Source organism: Mus caroli, unplaced genomic scaffold, assembly GCF_978045245.1.
Source record: "Mus caroli unplaced genomic scaffold, Mus_caroli_1 scaffold_12, whole genome shotgun sequence".
Taxonomy (NCBI): Eukaryota; Metazoa; Chordata; class Mammalia; order Rodentia; family Muridae; genus Mus; species Mus caroli.
This window is the reverse complement of record NW_028227267.1, coordinates 36,604,934-36,620,593: the sequence shown is the minus strand read 5'-3', so window position 1 is coordinate 36,620,593 and position 15,660 is coordinate 36,604,934. Positions and strand designations below refer to the sequence as shown.

Below are 15,660 nucleotides of genomic sequence, written 5' to 3'. Positions count from 1 at the left end.
TGAGTATCTCTAGTAGTAGTTGCCACTGAATGAACATTTGAAGGAAAGCAGAAGCATACATGTCTGTGTTTTCTGACAGCTTTTATATTCCATTAGAATATGTTTTTATTTTCTGAAAGACATTTCAGAAATACTGATATATTTCCCATTAATTTGTTCAACACTATCATCCACAGTATTTTAGCAGCAGCTAAATATTTGAAATGCAAGGATACAGCATGGTGAATTTTTCCATCATGACATCGGTATCCACAGAGTTGGACACACTAGACACACTGAATGTAAAATCAATCACTTTTGTAGCTCAGTCTGGCTGAGAAGTCATTATGGAACCCAAGCCCCTTACAGAGATCCATCTGTGTCTGATAGGTGTGAGATTTCAGTAGGATGATACCACAGCTGAATAAAGAAGTTTCTTATGAGTGAAGAGGTGGAGATCATTGTTTTAATCTTAAGAAAACATCCAATTTATTCAATAGTAACTAAAAGTGGGCAGTCAATATGTACAGTGTATAGCCTTATCAAAATATTAAATCAATTACAAAACAAAACAACAGCAAAGAAACAAACAAAAAAACTTCTAATGAAATGAAAGAAAACCAAAGAACAAAAGTAATCAAAGCTCAAACCAAAATCCAAAAACAAGAATTGTGCAAAACAGCCTTCTTTTGCTGTTATTTTATAGCAAAGACTTACAGCCAATGACTGTCCTTGGCAACACAGTAGAAAATGAGTTACTTCTGGTAACAATCTTTACAAGAGAAATTTTAGTAGGTGTCCTTTTTTGGAGTGTGGGTTTGAAGAATAAGAACACCCAAGACTAAGCAGAATACATGTTACCAACCTTGGCTCAAATCTTTACAATTTTGTAGAATGATTTTTTAATTTTCCTGGATGACCTATTAGGACAAGAAAAATTTACACTCTCAGAATCTTCCTGCTTTCCTAGCAGCTCTTGATGTGTCTCAACACATGTCTGAATCCCTCTACATGTTCACACTTGCTGAGCCAGAGCCCAGATGAAATTAAGAGCTATTCATTCCAATGAAACAAAAATAAAGGAAATTAATGCAGCAGATGATAGCTATGATTACTGGGGATGAGATGAAATATTTGCTTTGCACATGCAGAGCTTCCCCTATAGAAGTTCTCTTCAAAGGAGACCTTGTCCTGGTCTGTTCCATGTTCCAGTTTCTGCTGGAGTATTTTACACCTAGGGAAGGAAGGAACAACAGCCCCGTTAGTGTTGTTTTTCAATTCAGCTTTAGGTCCCACACTAGATCTATTCAGCTGGACAACCAATTATTATGACCTATCGTCTGCTGAGGTCATTACCTGCATTCCCAACTGTCATAGAGCACTTGGGCTTGTAATTATTTCTCAGCTTTTAAAAACAGCTGGAAACTGAGCTTTGAACTACACACTGTAGTGGAGTTTAAAAAAAAACACTACATTACTCCAATAGCCCATGTATAATATATTGAATAATAACATTGTAATAATGTCTGAATCTTTGTTGAAGAGAGATGTGAACAACCTAGAAAATCATGTGGATGCCTTATGGGGAACCTGCCTAGAATTGAAGTGAAGGTTATGATTATTTCTCTAGTGCAGGATCCTGACAGGGTACCACTCATCAACCCCTATATCTGGAAATAACCAGAGAAAACATATCACATGAAATCCACAGGCACTGATCTGGGATCCATGACAAAAATCGAAAGAGTTTATACCTTTTGGGTCTCCTCTCCTCCCTCAGAGGAGATTTACACTCTTCCTACTGATGGTTTTCTGGTACCACAGACATATAAGCAACCATGAGGTACATTTCCTCCTCTGTGATGTACATGGGACACACTTAGTGTCAGGGTTTTCAGAAGTCCTTTGATTCTTGTGGCATTTGGCTGGTCCCTGGATTTGACCTGCCTCTCTTTTGGACTGATGGGTATACTGTGGTCTCTAGTCTGGGGCTGTCTGGGGATCAGGGCCCTTGCAGGGATCATAGTACTTGGAGGAGTGGCAGGCAAATGGAAGATTGCTGAGAACCTCCAGATTGATTTCCATAGCTCTCAAAGCACTTTGCACTCCCACTAGAAATGAAGTTTTGTTTCTCTTTTCTCACATTCTCACCAACATGTGCTTTTACCAGTTTTTGATCTTGGCCATTCTTATTTGGAAATTATACTGCCTTATACAAATCTCAGTCGCCTTGGTTTTCATTTCCCTGAAGACTAAGGACTTTCCACATTTCTTTAAGTGCTTCTCGGCCATTCAAGGATCCTTGTTGTGACTTTTTTCTATAGTTCTTTACGACATTTTTAGACTGGGTTCTATTCTTCTTGGTGTTTAGCTACTTGAGTTCTTTAGATATTTTGGAATGTAAGGTTAGTGAAAATTTTTCCCAATATGTAGGCTATCAATTTGTCCTACTGGCTATGCCCTTTGCCTTACATAAGTTTTTCAGTTTCATGAGGTCCGATTTATCAATTTTTGATGTTAGAACCTGAGCCATCGGAGCGTATTTAGAAAATTTGCTCCAATTCCTGTGAGTTTGAAGCTCTTTCTCAATTTCTCTTCAATTAGATTCAGTGAATCTGGTTTTATGTTGAAGTCTTTGATCCACCTGGCCTTGAGTTTTATTCCTGGTGACAAATATGGATCTAGTTTCATTTTTATACATACTTACTTACTGACAGTAGGACCAGCACCATTGATTGAAGATGCTTTCTTTTTTCCATTGTATATTTTTGGCTTCTCTGTCAAAGATCATGTGTCGATATGTGTGGTTAAATTTCTGGGTCTTCAATTCATTTTGTTTTTCTATTTTAAAATATTTTAATCTTACACTTCAAAATTTATCCTGTTTCCTGGTTTCTAGTTCAAAACCTTTTATTTCATGCCCCCTCCATCTGCATCTATGAGAGAGTTCCCCACTCACACAAACACTGCTGTCTACTTGCCCAGGCATTCCCCTACACTGGGGCATTGAGCCTTCAAAGGAACAAGGGCCTCTCTTCCCATTAATGTCTGGCAAGGCCATTGTCTGATGCATATGTAACTAGAGCCTTGGGTTGCTCCATGTGTACTCTTTGATTGGTGGTTCAGTTCCTGTGAGCTCTGGAGTATCTGGTTGGTTGACATTGTTGTTCTTCCAATTGTTGCAAACCCATTTAGCCCCTTCAGTCCTTTCTCTAACTCCTCAATTGGGGACCCTATGCTCATTCCAAAGGGTTGCTGCAAGCATCCTTCTCTGTATTCATCAGTCTCAGGCAGAGCCTCTGAGGAGACAGCTGTAGCAGGCTCCTGTCATCAAACACTTCTTCGCATCTTTGACAGTGTCTGAGTTTGGTGTCTGTATATGGGATGGATCCCCAGGTGGGAATTCTCAGGATGGCCTTTCCTTCAGTCTCAGTTCCACAGCTTGTCTCCACATTTCCTCCTGTGACACTTTTGTTCACTCTTCTATGACATATTTTTTTTGTTATTCTAAATGAATTTGCAAATTGCTTTTCTAAGTATAAGAACAATTGATTTGGAAATTTGATGGGGATTGAATTGAGTCTGCAGATGCATGATGGCCATTTTCACTATATCAATCCTGCCAATCCATGAGAAGGGGAGATCTTTCTATCTTCTGAGATGTTCTTTGATTTCTTTCTTCAGAGACTTGAAGATCGTGTCATACAGATATTTCACTTTCCTGGTTAGAGTCTCCTTCAAGGTATTTTCTTTTCCTCTATAAGTTTCAGTGTCTCTGGTTTTATGTGAAGTTCCTTGATCCACTTAGACTTGACCTTAGTACAAGGAGGTAGGAATGGATCAATTTGCATTCTTCTACATGTTAACAACCAGTTGTGCCAGCACCATTTGTTGAAAATGCTGTCTTTCTTCCACTGAATGTTTTTAGCTCCCTTGTCGCGAAGATCAAGTGACCATAGGTGTGTGGCTTCATTTCTGCATCTTCAATTCTATTCCATTGGTCTATTTGTCTGTCACTATACCAGTACCATGCAGTTTTTATCACAATTGCTCTGTAGTAAAGCTTTAGGTCCGGCATGGTGATTCCACCAGAGGTTCTTTTATCCTTGAGAAGAGTTTTTGCTATCCTAGGTTTTTTGTTATTCCAGATGAATTTGCAGATTGCACTTTCTAATTCGTTGAAGAATTGAGTTGGAATTTTGATGGGGATTGCATTGAATCTGTAGATTGCTTTTGGCAAGATAGCCATTTTTACAATGTTGATACTGCCAATCCATGAGCATGGGAGATCTTTCTATCTTCTGAGATCTTCTATAATTTCTTTCTTCAGAGACTTGAAGTTTTTATTATACAGATCTTTCACTTCCTTAGTTAGAGTCACGCCAAGATATTTTATATTATTTGTGACTATTGAGAAGGGTGTTGTTTCCCTAATTTCTTTCTCAGCCTGTTTATTCTTTGTGTAGAGAAAGGCCATTGATTTGTTTGAGTTAATTTTATATCCAGCTACTTCACCGAAGCTGTTTATCAGGCTTAGGAGTTCTCTGGTGGAATTTTTAGGGTCACTTATATATACTATCATATCATCTGCAAAAAGTGATATTTTGACTTCATTTTTTCCAATTTGTATCCCTTTGATCTCCTTTTGTTGTCAAATTGCTCTGGCTAGGACTTCAAGTACAATGTTGAATAGGTATGGAGAAAGTGGACAGCCTTGTCTAGTCCCTGATTTTAGAGGGATTGCTTCAAGCTTCTCACCATTTACTTTGATGTTGGCTACTGGTTTGCTGTAGATTGCTTTTATCATGTTTAGGTATGGGCCTTGACTTCCTGATCTTTCCAAGACTTTTATCATGAATGGGTGTTGGATCTTGTCAAATGCTTTTTCCGCATCTAAGGAGATGACCATGTGGTTTTTGTCTTTGGAGAAAGTGGGGAAAAGTCTTGAAGATATGGGCACAGGGGAAAAATTCTTGAATAGAACAGTAATGGCTTGTGCTGTAAGATCGAGTATTGACAAGTGGGACCTCATGAAACTGCAAAGCTTCTGCAAGGCTAAAGACACCATCAATAAGACAAAAAAACCACCAACAGATTGGGAAAGGATCTTCACCTATCCTAAATCAGATAAGGGACTAATATCCAATATATATAAAGAACTCAAGAAGGTGGACTCCAGAAAGTCAAATAACCCCATTAAAAATGGGGCTCAGAACTGAACAAAGAATTCTCACCTGAGGAATACCGAATGGCAGAGAAGCACCTGAAAAAATGTTCAACATCCTTAATCATCAGGGAAATGCAAATCAAAACAACCCTGAGATTCCACCTCACACCAGTCAGAATGGCTAAGATCAAAAATTCAGGTGACAGCAGATGCTGGCGAGGATGTGGAGAAAGAGGAACACTCCTCCATTGTTGGTGGGATTGCAAGCTTGTACAACCACTCTGGAAATCAGTCTGGCGGTTCCTCAGAAAATTTGACATAGTACTACCGGAGGATCCAGCAATACCTCTCCTGGGCATATATCCAGAAGATGTCCCAACCGGTAAGAAGGACACATGCTCCACTATGTTCATAGCAGCCCTATTTATAATAGCCAGAAGCTGGAAAGAACCCAGATGTCCCTCAACAGAGGAATGGATACAGAAATTATGGTACATTTACACAACGGAGTACTACTCAGCTATTAAAAAGAATGAATTTATGAAATTCCTGGCCAAATGGATGGATCTGGAGGGCATCATCTTGAGTGAAGTAACACAATCACAAAAGAACTCACACAATATGTATTCACTGATAAGTGGATATTAGCCCCAAACTTAGGATACCCAAGATATAAGATACAATTTGCTAAACGCATGAAACTCAAGAAGAATGAAGACCAAAGTGTGGACACTGTGACCCTTCCTAAAATTGGGAACAAAACACCCAGGGAAGGAGTTACAGAGACAAAGTTCGTAGCTGTGGTGAAAGGATGGACCATTTAGAGAGTGCCGTATCCAGGGATCCATCCCATAATCAGCTTCTAAACGCTGACACCATTGCATACACTAGCAAGATTTTGCTGAAAGGACCCAAATATAGCTGTCTCTTGTGAGACGATGCCGGGGCCTAGCAAACACAGGAGTGGATGTTCACAGTCAGCTATTGGATATATCACAGGGCTCCCAATGGAGAAGCTAGAGAAAGTACCCAAGGAGCTAAAGGGATCTGCAACCCTATTGTTGGAACAACATGATGTACTAACCAGAACCCCGGAGCTCTTGTCTCTAGCTGCATATGTATCGAAAGATGGCCTAGTTGGCCATTACTGGAAATAGAGTCCCATTGGACTTGCAAACTTTATATGCCCCAATATAGGGGAATGCCAGGGCCAAAAGAATGGGAATGGGTGGGTAGGGAAGTGGGGGGCGCTATGGGGGACTTTTGGGATAGCATTGGAAATGTAATTGAGGAAAATATGTAATAAAAATATTAAAAATTTAAAAAAAGGTATTTTCTTTTATTTGTGATTATTGAGAAGGATGTGGTTTCCCTAATTTCTTTCTCAGCCTGTTTATTTTTTGAGTAAAAAAAGGATACTGATATGTTTGATATAATTCATATCAAGTCACTTTGCTGAAGTTGTATATCAGGTTTAGCAGTTCTCTGGTGGTCAGTGCTTCTAACCATTGGTTGTGTGCTGACCCCTGTGGTTGAATTATGGAAACCTGCTAACCCCAGTTGTTGGAAAGCTGAAAGAAGCTGAGGAGGGGGGGGGCAACCTTGTTGGAGGACAAGAACACTCAGTAATCCTGGACACTGGAGATCTCTCAGACACTGCAATACCAACCAGGCTGCATACAACATCTGTTATGAGGCCCCCAAAATATATACAGCAGAAGACTGCCAGGCTGGATTCAGTCAGAGAAAATGCACATAAGCCTCAAGAGAATGGAGGCCCTAGAGAGTTTGAAGGTCTGGTGGGGGTTTGCCTGGTGGTGGGAACATCCTGTGGACACAGGGGTTTGGGGGTGGTGGTATGGGATATGGTATGGGGGTGGACCAGGAGAGGAATAAAATCTGGAGTTTAGCCTGGCATGGTGACGCACACTTTTAATCCCAGCACTTGGGAGGCAGAGGCAGATAGATATCTGAGTTCCAGGACAGCCTGGTCTATAAAGTGAGTTCCAGGACAGCCAGGGCTACACCAAGAAACCCTGTCCTGAAACAAAACAAAACAAAACAAAGCAAAGCAAAACAAAACAAAAACAAAAAACAAACAAACAAAATTCTGGAGTTTAAAATATATAAAGGAAAAAAATTTTAAAAATAGAAGAAAGATAAAAGAAGGAAATCTTTGGTGGAACTTGTGGTCAGTTCAGAATATGATCCTATTATCTGAAAATAGTGGTATTTTAACTTCTTCCTTTCCAATTTGTATCCCTTTGTCCTCCTTATGTTGTCTAATTGCTCTGGCTAGGACACTGAGTACAATATTGAATAGGTAGGGACTGAGAAGGCAGCCTTGTCTACTCCCTCATTTTAGTGGGATTGCTTCCAGTTTCTCTCCCTTCTTTGATGTTGGCTACAGGTTTGTTGTATATTGATTTTACTATGTTTAGGTATGGGCCATGAATTCCTGATCTTCCCTAGACTTTTATCATAAATAGATGTTGAAGTTTGTCAAATGGTTTCTCATCATATAATGAAATGATCATGTAGTGGTTTTCTTTGAGATTTTTTAGATAGTGGATTATGCAGATGGATTTTTGTATATGGAACCATCCCTGCATCCATGGGATGAAGTCCACTTGATAATGACGAATGATCTTCCTGATTTGTTCTTGGATTTGGTTTTTGAGAAGTGAAATGCATAATTTTGCACTGGTATCCATAAATGAAATTCAGAAGTTCTTTCTTTGTTGGGTCTTTGTGTGGTTTTGGTATCAGTGTAACTGTGTCTCCATAGAGCACATTGGGTATTATTCCTTTTGTTTCTATTTTGTGGAATAGTTTGAAGGGAATAGGTATTAGGTCTTCTTTGAAGGTTTGAAAGAATTCTGCACTAAACCCATCTGGTCTCGAGCTTTTGTTAGCTGGGAGATTTTACCCATTGCTTCTATTTCTTTAGGGGTTATAGGACAGTTCACATGGTTTATCTGATCCTGATTTAATTTTGGTACCAGGTATCTGTTAAGATAATTGTCCATTTCATACAGATTTTCCAGTTTTGTTGAGTACATTTTTGTAGTAGGATTTGATGATTTTTTTTAATTAACTTGGTTTCTGTCATTATGTCTCCTTTTTCATTTCTGATTTTGTTAATTTGGATACTGTGTCTGTGCCATCAGGTTAGTCTGGATAAGGGATTTTCTATCTTGTTGATTTTGTCTAAGAATCAGCTCCTTGTTTTGTTGGCTCATTGTATAGTTTTGTTGTTGTTGTTGTTTGTTTGTTTCTTTGTTTCTTTGGTTGATTTCAGCCCTGAGTTTGATCATTTCCTTCCATCTACTCCTCTTGGGTATATTTGCTTCTGTTTGCTCTAGAATTTTCAGATGTTCTGTCAAGCTGCTAGTATATACTCTCTCCAGTTTCTTTTAGGAGGTATTCAGAGCTATGAGTTTTCCACTTAACATGGTTTTTATTTTGCCCCATAAGTTTGGGTGTGTTGTAACTTTGTTTTCACTAAATTCTAAAAAGTCTTTCATTTCTTTCTTCATTTCTTCCTTGGCCAAGTTATAATTGAGGAAAGCATTGTTTAGCTTCCATGTGTATGTGGGCTTTCTGTTGTTTTTGTTGTTATTGAAGACCAGCCTTAGTCCGTGGTGATATGATAGGTTGCATCAGATTATTTCAATATTTTGTATCTGTTGTGGCCTGTTTTGTGAATGATTATATGGTCAATTTTGTAGAAGTTGCCATGAGGTGCTGAGAAGAAGGTATATTCTTTTGATTTAGGATGAAATGTTATATATATATATATATATATATATATATCTGTTAAATCAATTTAGTTCATAACTTCTGTTAGGTTCATTTTGTCTCTGTTTAGATTCTGTATCCATGATCTGACCATTGATGAGAGTGGGGTACTTGAAGTCTCCCTCCAGTGTTGTGGGAGTTACAATGTGTGCTTTGAACTTTAGTAAAATTTCTTTTCTGGTTTTGGTTGCCCTTGCAATTGGAGCATAGATGTTCAGAATTGAAAGTTTATCTCGGTAGATATTTCCTTTGATGAATATGAAGTGTCTTTCCTTGTCTTTTTTGAAAACTTTAGGCTGGAAGTCGATTTATTTGATATTAGAATGCCTACTTCATCTTATTTCTTGGGAACATTAGTCTGGGAAATTGTTTTTCAGCTTTTAATTCTAAGGTAGTATCTGTCTTTGTCAGTGAGGTGCATATCCTGTATGCAGCAAAATCCCGGGTGATGTTTACTTTTCCAATCTTTTAGACTATGTCCTTTTATTTGGGAACTGAGTCCACTGATGCTTGAAAACCACTCTGGAAATCATTTTGGTGGTTCCTCAGAAAACTGGATATAGTACTACCTGAGGACCCAGCAATAACACTCCTGGGCATATACCGAGAAGATGCTCCCACATGTAATGATGACACATGCTCCACTATTTTCATAGCAGGCTTATTATAATAACCAGTAGCTAGAAAGAACCCAAATGTCCCTCAACAGAGGAATAGATGCAGAAAATGTGATGTAATTACACAATGGAGTACTATTCAGCTATTAAAAACAATTATTTATGAAATTCTTAGGCAAATGAATAGAACTAGAAAATATCATCTTGAGTGAGGTAACTCAATCACAAAAGAACACACATGGTATGCACTCACTTATAAGTGGATACTAGCCCTGAAGCTTGGAATACCCAAGATACAATTAACAGACCACATGAAGCTCAAAAGAAGGAAGACCAAAATGTGGATATGTTGGTTCTTCTTAGAAGGGGGAACAAGATACCCATGGGTGGAGACAGAGAGACAAAGTGTGGAGCAGAGACTGAATGAAAGGTCATTAAGAGACTGTCCTGTCTGTCTAACTATTCCCTATAGTGTCACTACACCCAGGTGCTCTTGTGGATACCAACAAGAGCTTGCTGACCAGAGCCTGGTATAGCTACCTCCTGAGAGACTCTGTCAGTGCCTGTCAAATTCTGAGGAGGATGCTCTCAGCCAACCATTGGACTGATCACAGGGACTGCAGTAGTGGAGATACAGAAAGGACCCAAGGTACTGAAGGGTTTTGCAGCCCCATAGGAGGAACAATATGAACCAACCAGTACCCCCAGTGATCTTAGGGACTAAAGCACTAGCCCAAGAGTACACATGGAGGGAACCATTTCTCTAGCTGCATATTTAGCAGAGGATGGCTTTGTTGGTCATCAATGGGAGGAGAGGCCCTTAGTCCTGTAAAGGCTCCATGCCCCCGTGCTCAGGAATGCCAGGACCAGGGAGCTGGAGTAGGTGGGCTAGTGAGCTGGGGGAGATGGTAGGGGATTAGGGGTTTTCAGAGAGGTAACCAGGAAATGGAATAACATTTAAATGTAAATAAAGAAAATATTTAAATAAAAATATTTTAAAAATAATAAATAAACTGAACTTCTAAATTATCTAAAGATTATGAGACTTGAGAAGGTCTTGGCTAATCTTCCTAACCTGTGTGTCCTTGTATAAATCAAGACAGGTTTCTCTGTGTGTTGGGGAGGGTAGTTGAAGGAAATAATTTTAATTTTCATCTGGAGGTGGCTTATTCCCTAAGGATGAGGATGAATTCTGACCTTTTCTGTCAGGAATGGCACGGAACCATACATTGTTGTCCCATATCCAGGCTGCAGAGTTCCACTGGTTTATGAGCCTTAATCATTATTTGCTCTTCTCTACAAATCCTGCTCTCTCTCCTTTGGAGTAAATTGTCCCTTATTATATGTACTTAATTTTGTGTTTTGTCTTCCTACAGGATGTTGAGTAACTGCTTAAGTAGTTTCAGGACCACTAATCTTAGTGCTTTTATATAAGATTGAGTGGAATCATCATTTCAAAATCTCCAGATGATCTCCAGAAAACATAGAAAAGGAGTCAATTTGATAATCCCGAAATAAAATAACATGGGAAAAGCTTAAAAACCAGTGACTGGACAAGTTAGTCATTTGGAAGAGGTGTTCATCAGCCTCTGGTTCTTTCTGTATCTTCAAAGTCTACTCAAGGCTGGACTAACCTGAAGGAGTAAACACGAATCTCAGGAAGCACACAATGTCCACGGAAACTTTCTCCAAAGATAGTTTCGGACAGTCTATAAGGATGACAAACAGAACTTCCTGTGGAATGGGAACACTCTGGCCATACAGATTTATTCTGACAAAGGCTCCAGAATTCAAGATTATGAACCATAAAACTAGAGCAAATCTGTGTGCAGAACACTATTGGCTCATCAAGCCTGGGATGCACCAGGGCATACAGTAGGCACATATTTGTTTTAAGGAATCCCTACAGGAATGAGAAGACAGGATGAAGACGCCAAGATCATCCCTCTAAAAAGAAGACCTGAGAATGTTAACTCATCACCTTATTTGTAGAAAAGTCTGTGCATTCCCTTTTAACTTCCAGCTATGCATCTGTTTAAAAAAGAGGATGAGAAAAGGCACAATGGGGAAATCCCAGCATCTTCAAGAAAACACCATTCTCTTCAATCACAGGAGAGTGGGTTAGGAATGCCTCCCCCACCCACCTGCACAACTCTTCCAGGGAAAACAGAGGCTTTAGAATCTAAGTGCAGACTCACATCTCACCTGTGAGAAAGGCATTCTAAGTCAGATCATACCAGTCCACAGATACTAAATGATACAATCAGAAAACCTTTGGAGAAGCAATCGCCCTCCACCCTACTACCTACCTCCCTCCCTTTCTTTTCTCAGACAGGGTCTTTTGTAGCTCAGGAGGGTCTTGAACTCTGGATCTTCCTGGTTCAGTGTTCCTAGTACCCCAGCCTTGAGAGACATTTTTCAAACAATGTTTAACACTAGATGCCAGACTCTAAACTTCTGAACTTCTAAGACTATCAGAAGCCAATTTACAACTATATAAAAAAGGCACCACTGTGGGTGTGATTGGCAAATACATTCTTGCACATTTCTGCATTTTCTTAAACTTTATTTACATTATGCTCTACCCTTGAAGTTTCCTTCTAATTATCTGCAAGTTGGATAACTATGTCACTCTGTCTCTCAAAAATCCCCCCACGGATGAGAAAAGTTAAGTAAGGGCTGGAGGGACATTTCTGGGGTTGTCTGGTTTTGTCCCTAAAAGACACCCAATGCCCCTGGACCCCTTGGGGCAGGCAGACCCAATGCCCCTGGACCCCTTGGGGCAGGCAGAGCCTGCTCTTCAGAATAGCTTGGCTGCCTGGAAGCCACTGCAGGTCTTTTTTTCTGCGCTGTCTAACAGGGTCACCAGTTTTATCTGGGGAAACTCAACTCTTAACTTTAGTTGGGCCACCAGCAACACTTTGCCCAGCACCTTCCTGGACTCCATGGCCAGGGCTCCCAGCTCACCTGACCACATTAGGGTGCTGGAATTCTCCTGGTGCCTCAGCACCGCCACCTTGCGGATGGTGGAGAGCGGCATGCCCTCCTCACTGGTCTGCACTCACAAGAGTTTCAGATTCACGAAGAGGAAGCCTTTCTTCAAGTCGCAGGCCTTGAACACCTTCACTTAGGTGCCTTCGCTGATCTCCATCATGTACTCAAACTGCTGATCAGAGCGACTCAGGCTGTCCTTCTCCATGCTGGCTGCAGGCTGCCGGCGTGACACAGTGGAACCGGGTGCACACTCGCTGCCTTACAGGCCTCGGGGAGGCACGGAGTTGAACTCGCAGCCGCCAGGCTAGAACGAAGGACCTCAAGCACAGCAGCTGTGATACTCCACCTAGCCAAGTCGCCAGGCTCGCCTCGCCGCGCCGCGCTGCACCATCACTGCAGGAGAGCTCTGATCCCTCCTCTTCCCCCTCCTCAGTGATTGCATAGTCCGCCCACAATCTTTGCACCTAGGAGGAGGAGACAGGCGGACAAGAAGAAAGTGCGATTAGACTGCCCAGGAGACTTCCACAGGGTTCCACCAGCTCCCCGCCTCCTCTCCTCTACTCGCCCTGGCTGCCTAATCCGGCCGGGTTTCTCGGAGAAAAACCAAGTTACTTTTCTTCCCCAGCAGGGCTCATGCAATCTTAGCGAGGAAAAGGTTGCTGGGGCCTCTCGGGATGAGAGCTGGGCTTGAAGCAGCAGAAAGAGAGGGGGCGTGCGGAGCAGCCCAGAGTGTGCCTGGGGCGCGGGGGAGAAGACCCGCGCTTCAATGTCATGGCCATCTGTTAGGGAGGGCTGGGGCGACTAGAGGAGGGAGAGTGAGGGGCCCTGGAAGGGCATTACTATTTTTTTTAAATTATATATATGTTTTGCCTGCTGCAACCCGCACCTGGTACCAGCAAAACTGGCAAAAAGCAAGCTAGCCAGGCACATGGAGCAGACCACCTCGGGCACCCAGAGGGGACTCTAGAAATCCCACCACAACCACATCTGTGCACCAATGCATGCAATTCCCCCAGAAGCCAGAAGAGGGCATGGTGTTCAACCCAGAAATGCATTAATAGGATTGTTAGCTGCCCTCTGGCTCAATATTTATACCTATATCATTGTTCTCAGCTGCCCTCCCTGACTCCGGGGTCCTAATCGTGCGGGGTCGACCTGGGGTAATTCGGAAGCTGGTGTGAAAGCACCGGGGGTCACCTGTGTGGGGCCACAGAACGGGGTTGGGGCTCCTAGGACCCTGTAACCCCATGCTGCCCAGTATGCCAGTGGGGGTGGTTAGACATCTGCATGGAGATTGTTTCCTTTCTTTCTACTTTCAGTTTTTCGACAGTGAGACATTTGAAAGGGACTAGCTCTCACAAATGTTCCTTGGAGTATGGCAAGCTTAGTGGGAGATGAAATTCTCCTCCAACTCAGAGACCTAACTGGTGGATGCTCAGGGAGGACAGACCATCTGTTAGGGAGGGCTGGGGCGACTAGAGGAGGGAGAGTGAGGGGCCCTGGAAGGGGAGAAGTGTCGTGCCACCCACCCCCACCCGCGCACAAACACTAAGATCCCAAGGGTGTAGGAAAGGCAGGTCCATCACACTTTCACTCATCCTGTCCTGAAAAAGTAACTTCAGGACTTTTCTAGCTAACTGGGACTGGCTCTTAAGTTTTCAACCCTTGCAAAAGCAACCGCCCTTAAGATGGTGGGGGTCAGGGGCAGTAAACTTAGGTCTCCGGGTGTTAGAAGGGGCGGCCCTTGTGTAGAGACTTCTAAGAGTCACAACTGTATTGCTCTAAAGCTTCTTAGGAAATGAATATTCACTTGGAGTTCATAAGAAATCAGGAAACCCAGAGCTATCTGCCTCTCATTTCCTGGAAATACAGCACTGGTGATAACTGTAAAGCAGAAATACCGACTTTCCAGAAAAAGACTTCCCAACTACCCATGATGAGGTTTCCCAGACATGTTGAGACATGGCTTTCCTTTTAGGTAATATAAGTGTGACTACACATTTGGAGCCTTTTTGGGTTTCGTTTATTTGTTTGAATTTGGAGCATTACTATTTTTTTTAATTATATGTATGTTTTGCCTGCTGCAACCCGCACCTGGTACCAGCAAAACCGGCAAAAAGCAAGCTAGCCAGGCACATGGAGCAGACCACCTCGGGCACCCAGAGGGGACTCTAGAAATCCCACCACAACCACATCTGTGCACCAATGCATGCAATTCCTCCAGAAGCCAGAAGAGGGCATGGTGTTCAACCCAGAAATGCATTAATAGGATTGTTAGCTGCCCTCTGGATCCTCTGGTGGATAGACAAATGCTCTTAATGGAAGAGCCTTCTTTCCTGTCCCTACCCTACATTTCTTCTTTGTCCTTCCAGATGGTGTGGTTTTTAATTGAACAAGATCATCCACAATCAAAGATAGAAGTTTATGGAGACCTATAGGTTCAGGTGCTTGAAGATGGAATGCTAATTTTCCTAGGTTACCTGGCACCCATCCAGAGCTCTTGTGGGTTCAAGATAAGGTCATAGAATTGACAAAGTTGGAGCAGATCTGTTACCTCTCATGTAATATAACCAGACAGACTAGGCATGAAATGCCTAATTGATGAAATGCAGAATTGAGAATTTCCTCAATGGGTAGAAGTAGAGGAAGGAATAACCATTTAAGGCCAGCTAACTGGTGATGGGATGAAACCTCACACTCTCCTGCATGGATGGATCTTGAAATCGAGGTCACATGCCTATGGTGGAGAGCATGTCTGTGCAAGGCTAGGAAGGGAGAGCGATGGTTGATATTGATCTTAACCACACTAGATCTTAGAGTTTATTGAGGAAGTACTTCTTCCAGTGGATGCTTCATGCTTGTGAAGGTCTCCTGGAACACATCTCATTTCTGAGACTAACTGTGAGTCAGAGACTTAATGTGTGAAGGAATTAATCCCCTGGATCCCAAAACTGGTGCTGTCAAACCAGGGCTTTTAAGCAGAAGCCTGAGGATTGAGGGATGGGTTAAGTTGCTCACTGTCTTTGGTCACCTTCTCTAAGCTCACTCTGACACAGAAAGGGACACAGGAAACCAATCATTATCAAGTGATATGGCTCTTCT

General features: G+C 41.8%; 1 long non-coding RNA gene across 1 annotated transcript in view; it reads right to left on the bottom strand.

The window, feature by feature from the left end:
• Window positions 1-230: 230 nt before the first annotated feature.
• LOC147001736 (uncharacterized) overlaps window positions 231-15,660 on the bottom strand; it is a 227,454-nt gene continuing 212,024 nt past the window's right edge. The window contains exons 2-3 of the long non-coding RNA XR_015044621.1: window positions 12,532-13,022; window positions 231-1,213 (exon numbers count right to left, since the gene is read on the bottom strand). This is a non-coding gene — a long non-coding RNA (uncharacterized LOC147001736). The remainder of the gene's footprint in view (window positions 1,214-12,531; window positions 13,023-15,660) is intronic.